Source organism: Cnephaeus nilssonii (genome assembly GCF_951640355.1).
Source record: "Cnephaeus nilssonii genome assembly, chromosome: 11".
NCBI classification, from domain to species: domain Eukaryota; kingdom Metazoa; phylum Chordata; class Mammalia; order Chiroptera; family Vespertilionidae; genus Cnephaeus; species Cnephaeus nilssonii.
Genome location: NC_137082.1, coordinates 72736841 through 72746975, shown reverse-complemented (window position 1 = coordinate 72746975; position 10135 = coordinate 72736841). Strand labels below are relative to the sequence as shown.

General features: G+C 43.4%; 1 long non-coding RNA gene across 1 annotated transcript; it reads right to left on the bottom strand.

Moving 5' to 3' along the window:
• Nucleotides 1-332: 332 nt before the first annotated feature.
• Nucleotides 333-5109, bottom strand: LOC307107813. The gene is made up of 3 exons (XR_013814260.1): nucleotides 4002-5109; nucleotides 3535-3720; nucleotides 333-529 (listed from the first exon to the last, which is right to left on the bottom strand). It is a non-coding gene; the product is annotated as an uncharacterized lncRNA (long non-coding RNA).
• Between the last annotated feature and the right edge of the window lie 5026 nt (nucleotides 5110-10135).

Below are 10135 nucleotides of genomic sequence, written 5' to 3'. Positions count from 1 at the left end.
TTTGGTTGATTTCTCCCCCTTAACCCCACCCTCCCCTACCTTCCCTCTGAGGTCCAACAGTCTGATCTATGCTTCCTTGTCTCCAGGTCTGTTCTTGTTCATCAGTCTATGTTGTTCATCATTTCCCCTAGATGAGTGAGATCATGTGCTACTAGAAATACACATATAAGAACCGAAAATGAGACAAGCAATAATGGTTATGCTGAGAGGCAAATGAATCAGTCTGTAGTTTCTTTCTGAGCCAACAGTTCTTTTGAGTCCCAATTTCAATGTCAAACAGTTCCTTATGTGTACATGTCAGCAATGATATTTCACTTCTGGATGGTGGACAAATGGTGGTCATGCAGGTCCGACCCTCTCTGGTTTGGTCCTGGGAAACCTGCAGTGACGCACAGCTGCTGACTGCTAGTATGGCAAGGCGTCATCAGCATCTTCCATCTCTGGACTGTTTCTCTTCTGTCTTCATGGCTGGAGCAGTCCTGTCAACTCCTCTCTGTTGCAGGAATCCACATGGTCTCAGAGTTGTTTTCTGAAAATATACAAACATATTCTCAACCAAAAGTTAATAAAGGAATCTTTTCTATAAATTTGACTTGCGATCCCTTTTCATTTTTTGCCCAAATGATTTTCCTTTAGCTTGTTTTGACACAATGTATGTTTTACATGGGTGTCTTACTGTTAGCATTACAAACGAAAGTTAATTTTCTAAAGCAAAAATTTTCTAGATGTAATTTACTTACAGGATATTTTTCCTTACATGATATTCTTCTATTATCCCCCCCTTTTTTATTTAAATATTAGGAGGCTTTTGGAAATTTTATGATGTAGTCTTGATAGCTTTTAAATTTTAATTGTTTGCACTAAAATATGACTGCTTTAGGTTCATTACATGTTACGCAATTTTACCATGAGATGAACTACCAATAAAAATTTTAGTTAACACTTTAGGAACAGCTTTTTGTCCAGTACAATTAATTTTTCTACAATATTTGCTTATTTCAATTAGCCAATTTAAATTAGCCTGAAAACGTGACTACTATTTTACTGGATGACAGTCACTTTAGAAGGATGTTGTAAGGTTCAGAAGAACATGGTGGGCATATTGTGACTATCTTAAAATATGATTTATGTTTTAAAAGCAAGAAGTATAGAACATTCCTTGCCACTCCCACTATCTTGGGAGATATGTTTACTGCACCCCTGAAATGATGAGGCAAGGTCCTTCCGAGGATTCAGCCGTGATTTTGAGACAAGCTTCTAAGATCCCAATGTGTCTTTTTAGAGCCCTTAGGTCAACTGAAAGGAAGGAACAGGCAAGCAATTACCAGAAAGGCTCACTTACACGTGAAGAAGACTTCCCACCTTCAGCTTACAGAGTTCAGCAGACCAGCCTCTTCCCAGTTCCCATCACACCTCCCATCAAGGATGCTATCTTGAACCCCTGAACCCCTGGACCACCCTAAAGACATCAAGTTTCCTCAAAGTCTGAAGCCAATGTGGAGAGACTGGGAGGTCCCTTGCCATGCCTCCTAAGGTGGAATTTTCTACATTAACATAGCCTGGTGCCTAGATGATTAGCCCTGTTTGTGTGTCCCTCCTTCGGGGGATACTAGGCCCACCCTCGGGGACATGGATTTACCAAATACACCTGAGGAATGATTATCAACTCTCTGCAGCATAGAATATCGACACTCGGTGGAGGAACTAGAGAAAGCAGTTTCCCCAGAGAAGCACCATTCTGATACAAGAAGCTGGGATCACTATTAGGTATTTCTTATTGTCCTGCAAGAAATAAAAGTGGCAGAAAATATCTCCATAGAGAGAAATTCTGCATCTCAACAAAGATATAAATGGGAAGGAGGAATGCTGGAACCATAAAGCTGGGGAAATAGGAAATCAGCTCTCTAATTTAGGATTAAGCTGCATGCATGCCACCTGAGTGAGGACAGCCAGTAGAGAGAAAGAGGACTGTGAGGAGACAGAGCTCTGTGGAAGGATCATCCCAGCATTGTGAGAAATCCTGGGTTTCACCTCACTCCCCCGCTCCCTGGCCAGGCCTGCTAGTCTATGCATATATGTATGTATGTATGTGTATGTCTGTCTTTACAGCTTAGACAAGATAAAGGGAGAAAAGCGCTCCTGCCACAGGCCTTTACCTGTATCCGCATAGCATTCATAATAATGACCCTGTCACTCATCAAAGATGCTCTTCGGGCCGGCCTTGCCAGGCCTCAGCAGCTCTCTGATCCCGCAGCCAGCGTGGCTGTAATTGCGAACACCCTGCCCCCAGGATGTGTCAGCTGATGGGAAGACACTGGGGCTTTTCTGGTTGGTGTCTGTAAATGCAAGTTCAAGGGAACTTTTTAACATCAGAAGCAGAAATGTAAGTCAAGAGACAGGTCCCCTGCGCCCTGTAGAAGATCACAGTACAGATAAGAAGTGGGAGGCGATGGCTCTGAAGGTGGGAAAAATAATTTGAAAGCAGCATAACAGACACAGGGTAATTACTGCTCAGACACGGTAGAGGCCCTTGCTTTGGGGAAAATAAGTGAGCAGACTGATCCGGAAGGAGAGGCCTGGCTCTCCTGAGCTGGGTGAAAAGTCAGAGCTGATTTGCTAATACGAAGGCAGGGGATTGGGGGGAATGATCCCCCAAATGTCCTTTCGTAGTTAATGATTTTGTGAGCCAAGTTAAATGTGGATTTTTATCAACTTCTCTCTATTTCTCTTTAGGAGAACAGTATGTCTGTATGTGGTGTGTGTGTGTGTGCGTGTGCGTGTGCGTGTGTGTGTGTGTGTGTGTGTGTGTGTATGTGTGTTGAGATGATAGAAGGGACATGAAGATTTGGAGAAAGGGAATAAGAAAGAGACATTGAAAAGGCTACATACTGTCTGATCCAACTACGTGACATTAGAGAAATGACAACACTATGGAGACAGTAAGAGGTCCGTGGTTGCCATAGGTTTGAGGAGGGGTGGGATGAATAGGTGGGGCACTGGGGAGTTTAGGGAGTGGAACTCCTCTGTGTGATACTGTAGCAGTGGATACATGACATTATACATTTTTCAAAACCCATAGAATGAACAATACAAAGAGTGAACCCACATGTAAACTATAGGTTTTAATAACAACAACAACAACAATAATTTTATATTGGTTTATCAATTGTAAGAGATGTACAACAGATTTTGCTGCATGATAGGAGAGAGGAGTCTATGAGAACTCTATGTCCTTTCTATAAATCTCAATTTTTCTATAAACCTAAAACTGCTTTCAAAATAAAGACTATCAATTAGAGAGAGAGAGAGAGAGAGAGAGAGAGAGAAGCCCGTGGGTGAGAATGTGGGATATAAACATTTAAATAGTCATTCTCCATTGAGACAAAACCTTGGCAACTTTGTAACTAGAGAAAAATTGAACATTATAGAGTCCAGGAAACACACTCAAAGTAAAAAAAACTGGAAGTATCTGAAATTCAAGTTGGTCATAATTGGATTTCACGAAAGTTCAGACAACAGCTAAAATCTTCATACCCCAGCATAGAAAAAGAAAGGGAGCTTCACCGGGACATTACATGGATTGGGCCATGTGACTTTCTTGGGTCAATGGAAGAGAACAGATGTGCTGTTTGCCATGTCCCAGAAGTTCTAAGAGTCTTGCAGCTTTCTGCTTTCTGCCCCAGGAACAGCATGCGATATGGGAGGCTCACAGCCTGGGTTCTGGAAGGAGAAAGCACAGGGAGCAGAGCCATAGCAATCAACCTACAGCTGAGTGACAAAAGTTTGTTGTAAGTCAATGAGATCTTAGAGATGGGGGATGTTTGTTACTTCAGCCAAACTGACTAACACACTTGGTGTTTTACAAATGAGGAACTGAAGCTGAGAGACATCTTTTCCCAGCTCATACAACTTGTAGTGGTGAAGCCTGGATTTAGTCTTCACCCTTTTAACTAGAGTTTCAAAACCTCCCTGCAAAGTCCCAAAAGTTTAAAGTAACTCACATAAGGCTACTTCCTGGGCAGGAAAGCAGACTACTGTCTCTGGAGCTCCATTCTTTCCATGGTTCCCGGGTCTTCTCCATCCTTCAAAACCCTGGCAGAGCCCTGCACTCTCGGTGAATTTCTCTTGGCTTCTCCCATGCTAGTGTCCCTTTCCCTCCTCCTGTGCCTCTTCTTTAGAAGCTTGGTGATGGATGCTTGTGCTTAGAAAACAGACACGAATCAATATGGTATTATACACAGAAGAACTATACACTAAACAACCAATTACTTGAGTGTGAGGTAAATAAGTATTTGAACTTAACAGGAGCAGATTACAGTTTATAACACCCACTTTGTTACTTTTGTGGTCAGAAAATACAATCTCTGACACTACTAGCTGTTCAGAGCCATCATCTCTTTTCTAGCACTCTGTAACAACCTAACAAGTTCTCTCTCTGCCCCCACTGTTCCCCTACAGACCATTTTCCACTCTGCAATTAGGGTGAGCTTCTAAAAATGATCATGGCATTCCTTGGCTTAAAACCTCTTGATGTCTCTCACAGGTCTCGGAACCTACCAAATCCTAAATGGCCTGGTTCCTGCCAACCTCTCCCCATTCATCTCACAGTGCCTTGTTCATTATGCACCATACATAGTGACACCCTTTTAGTCATCAAATGGGCCAAGATGTATTTACCCCAGTTTCCCCCATACAGCCTTTCCATATGGGATTCTTTCTCTCTTGAAAACTCTTCCATCTCGTCTTTAGGGTCTTGGTTCAAATGTCAGAAATGATGCTTATATATAGAGTTTACCAAATCCTTTTTCATGTTCCTCTTCTGAGTCACCCAGGAAACTTTCCAGCCTGCTTGTGATTAGGTGTGATCACATGACTAATTCTGGGCCATTGTGATGTGAAGTGGAAGAGCCTCCTTCTTCCACTGCTGCAGATCCTGACCACAGCATCCACTCATATCTCTACCACGGTTCTGTCTTTGATTCATTTATAACATTTGCTCTATCTGAAATTATCTTCTTAATTCATGGTCACCAGATCATTTCCTTTCTTCCATGCTAGACTCCAAGCTCTAAGAGGGAAGGACTTCCATCCATCTTCTTCCTAGTGACATCACAGCATTCAGCGTAGAGTCAACCTATAATAGATGCTCAAGTAATATTTCTGGACTACATAAACATGTAAATGAGAGAATAAGTGAATAGAACTCTTTTGAAAACAAAATGAATTAATTGATGAAAGCACTTAGCACAGTCCCTGACAAAGTGTAAGCACTCGCCAAATATACATAATTATGAGCTTAAGGAATTGAGCTGGAGGAATCTGCTTTCATTTGTGTACTATGGAGAGGAAAGGAACAGGGATGAGGTTAGGGTTTGGGAACAGAGGTCTATGAGAAGCAGTCTCAGCCTTAAACATCAGAAGCACACACATAGACCGAACAGAAATGGCCAGGGAGAGCAGGCCCTGGGAAAAAGCAAACTGAGGGTAAAAACAGACTCCTCTCCATGAGTCAGAACTTTTCCTTCTAACAGCAACATAGCACTAATTGTTAAAAAGGGTCACATGGGCCAGTCCAAGACATCATCCACCTTCTGCTTTGGTAGGACAGAGCCCTTTATAAGAATTATTCCATACATTCCATACATTCAGCATGCACTCACTGAGCTTAGGCTGGGTGTAAGAATTTGGATGAGTTTTGCAATTAAAAAATAAGTAAATCTCCATCCTTGTCCTCAATAATTCAAGAGGGAGAGATAGATATGGAAAAAAAATATTAAAATATGACCAGTAGTATGACAGAGGGATGGGCAAGAGGATACAGGAGTACAAAAGACAGAAGAAGTACCTGTCTATGGGTTCATGAGGGCTTGAAGAGGACCTCTCCATTGGACCTAAAAAAAGTTAAGCTTTTTCAGGGCACTGAGGCAGAAGAGCATATGCAAGGCATGGAGTCATGAAAAGCCTTCACAAATCTTAGGAAGAGAAAGAAGTTTTGGGGATTGATTGATATAAGTTGAGTATATCTTAAGTGTATTGAAATGTATGGTCTTGCCTTTTCATTAAAAGACATGGAAAAGAAACAATAAAAAATATAAACACCGGGAAAAATCTCACACTGGTGAAAACAAAAAAGATTTATTGATTGTTTTTTGGAAATTTTGACTTACTTGTTCAAGCTGAAAATAGAGATAATTTCTGAACTGCAATCTTGTTTGGGTTCTTTTTAAAATGTATTGCTCAAGCAATGTTATACCAGCCAAACAGAAATCACAAAATTAGAAAAGAATGACCCAGAATACCACCACCCTAAGAACCACGTGTTCATATTCCCATGTTTCCTTCAAGGCTTCACTTTGACGGCCCATCCCTCTCTCGGGGGACCTAACAAGTGGAAACAGGATTGGACTGCATTTTAACCATGGCAGAACACTGCAGGGGCCCCTGAAGGAGATTCATGGAATGCCTGTCCCTTGAGCACATACACTAGAGATTGATTATGTATAAACCTGCCTTAGAAAGGTTGTCCATTGTCCACTCTTCAAGTTATAGTTTTCTATAATGTAGAGAGTCAGTGTAAATCTCTAGTTCATACATTTTTAAAACTTGGGTCCCGAGACATATGACCCTCCTAGTCCATTGGGTGTGGAGGTGGGGGTCCATGAAGGGTTTTCAGGAATCCAGTAGTGACGTGAAATTGTGCGCCAACATTTTGTAAGCACACAAGTTCATTTTCTGGGGAGAGAGTCCCCTGTTTATCATAGTGCTGCAGTGTGATTTAAGTCAGACTTTTTGTTTAGTTGTTTTCTGTTTATTCCCTAGACCACATTGGATCAGCATGTTTCTTAACTTATTGTTCTGAGGCTGGGATCTATCTGAACAAAGCTGACCCCTGGCTCTTGGCAGAATATTGAGCTCTTTCCTTTGAAGTCCTTTAGAAAGTCCCTCTGTTTCTACTTCCAAAACACATCTCAAATGTGTCACATGTTTCCATCTTTACCACCCAACCCTTGGCCGGGCCACCATCATCATCTCTCACCAGAAAAAACGCAACAGATTCCAAGCAGGTCTCTGGTTCTACCTTTCCCTGCTGAAATCTAATTTTCAGAGTATCTTGACTTGATTTAATGAAGAAAATTATGTCAGCACCAGACTGAAAATTCTTCCATGGTTTCTCATTCGCCTTCAATGTAACCCAAGTTCCTCAGTGTGGCACATAAGCCCTAGCTTTCCCATCTCCTTTCCATTTCTATAACCTTATCTGATGCCACCTTCCTCCTCAGTCACGAGGCTCCAACTAGGATGGAGTGATTTCTGTTCCTGAACTTGCCCAGCTATTTCTCACCTCAAGGCCCACATCCATGTTGTTCTAGCTTCTGGAATGCTTTTTTTCTTCTCTTTACATCGTTAGTTCCTTGCCATTACTTAGGTATGTTTCAGCTTAAAAATATCTCCTCCACATATAGATCTTTACTGGCCATCCTATCTTGGTAGAGTCCCACCTCATCACTTTTATTTTTGTGTTATTTGTCACATTATAAAGAAAGGGAGGAAGGGAGAAAGAGAAAAAGAAAAAGAAAGAAAGAAAGAAAGAAAGAAAGAAAGAAAGAAAGAAAGAAAGAAAGAAAGAAAGAAAGAAAGAGAAAAAAAGAAAAGAAAAGAAAAGAAAGACTTATAACTATTTTTCATGCCTCATATTTATGCGTAGAACCAAAGTTACCACCCCAGTATGCTAAGTTCTCAGGTATTCTAAGATGACAATGGTGGCCAGGTGGAATGTTAGTCAGTGAGAGTTGAGAAGGATGTGCTGAGTATAATTAGAAGCTGTCTATTAGAGGGTGTGCCTATAATCCAAACCACTTGATCCTCAAGGGCTTGGTGTGCCTGGGTTTAATTAAAGGCAACCTCCGAAGCTTGAGAGATGGGGGAATGGGGTGAGTGGGAAGGGAGGAGGGTCTTAAACCTAAGTGTAGCACACCAAGGGTTTAGAAGGAAAATTTGGGAGGTCTTTGGGGCATTTCCTTGATAAACATGAGAGTAGTTTTAGAAGAGCAAAAGAACAGTTGGGGTGAGGTGTGGGTGGTGATGACCTAATAGTCACCTAGGACTCACCACAAATGGTACAGGGATAAGAGGGACACAGGGTCATCTGGACCTCTTCTTCTAGCTATCTTGACAAACCTACATACCTCCCAGTGGAACCTGTGAGGATCTCCACCTTTTATTCCTTACCTCCTCCCTGCCCAGTACCATCAATGCCAGACTCAAGGCCCCAACTCTGCCTGGGTCTGATTCCTGCCCTTACTTGAGAAAACTGAAGGACATGTTTTCATGAGGTCCCAGGCTACCTTAGCCCAGCTTGATATGCTCCTACCTTTGGTTCTCTCATGAGATGGGAGTGGTCTACTAATCAGACTCTGTTCCTTGGGGTCAAACTACCTTTGTCCTGTGGTCTAAAATCTAATCAGGTGTCGTCATGTCTGAAAGGAAGAATTTAGGGGTTAGCTCCTATTAACTTTTATAACTTTACTAGAGGCCTGGTGCACGAAATTCGTGCACAGGGGGTGGGGGGAGAGCCCTCAGCCCAGCCTGCACCCTCTCCAATCTGGGACCCCTCGAGGGATGTCCGACTGCCCATTTAGGCCCGATCCCACTGGGCCTAACCCTTCTGCCTGCCAACCTGATTGATGTCTAACTGCTCCCCTGCCAGCCTGTTTGCCCCCAACTTCCCTCCTCTGCTGGCCTGGTCACCCCTAACTGCCCTACCCTGCAAGGTTGATTGCCCCCCAACTGCCCTCCCTTGCAGGCCTGGTCCTTCTCAACTGCCCTCTCTTGTAGGCCTGGTGCCTCCCAACTGCCCTCCCTTGAAAGCCTGGTCCCTCCCAACTGCCCTCCCCTGCTGGCCATCTTGTGGTGGCCATCTTGTGTCCATATGGGGGCAGGATCTTTGACCACATGGGGGCAGCCATCTTGTGTGTTGAAGTTATGGTCAATCTACATATTACTCTTTTATTAGATAGAATAGAGGCCTGGTGCATGGGTAGGGGCCAGCTGGTTTTCCCTGAAGGGTGTCCCGGATCAGGGTGGGGGTTCCCTTGGGGCATGGGGCGGCCTGGACGAGGGGCCTGTGGTGGTTTGCAGGCCAGCCACGCCCCCCGGCAACCCAAGCAGAGGCCCTGGTATCTGGAATTTATTTATCTTCTACAATTGAAACTTTGTAGCCTGGAGTGAAGGCCTGAGCCGGCCAGGGCTGCAGAAGCTTGGCTTCCTCCATTGCCCAGGGCAACCCTAGCCTCCTGCTCTTCCAGCTCAGTGGCTGCCGCCATTTCTGTTGGAATTTATTTACCTTCTATAATTGAAACTTTGTACCCTTGAGTGGAGGCCTGGGCCTGCCAGGGTGTGTGGAAAGCTTGGCTTCCTCCATTGCCAGGGAAATCCAAGCCTCCCTCCTGCTCTCTGTGGCTATAGCCATCTTGGTTGGGGTTAATTTGCATACTTGCTCTGATTGGCTGGTGGGCGTGGCTGGTGGATGTAGCAGAGTGATGGTTGATTTACATATTACTCTTTTATTAGATAGGGTACCTAAGGAGGCAATATAATTTACTGGTTTAAAACATGGGCTCTTGATCTTAACTGAAACCCCAGCAATTCCACTGAAGTGCAACTTCACCAAAGTGACTTCTTTCTGAACCTCAGTTTCATATCTATAAAATGGGTACGAATAGTCCCTTCCTCATATAAGGATTACGTGCTCTGATGCCATTGGTGCCTTCAAGGAGCTCAATTGGATTTCTAGCTCTTACAATCAGCATCTCAATGCTGAAGGGTCCATTTGTTTTAAAAATTTGGCCAAAATTGCAGAAAGTTTTATTTTGTGTGTGTTCCTGTGTACACACACACACACACACACACGGGCACACAGAATTCCAGAAGTCCTAGGGAAATACACCCCCAGAGCAGGCTTCAGCCAGTGACCTTGGAATCTGGTGTATAAATACCCCAGCTCCCTGACTCCCTGTGTGGGATGTTTTACATAGTGTTCTGGAGCTTCCCCACAGGAGTAAGCTTCAATTGCCCTGCTGTGATAGCTGGCTTGACACCACACTCTTTATTGCTGCCCTCACTTTGTCTATCTTTC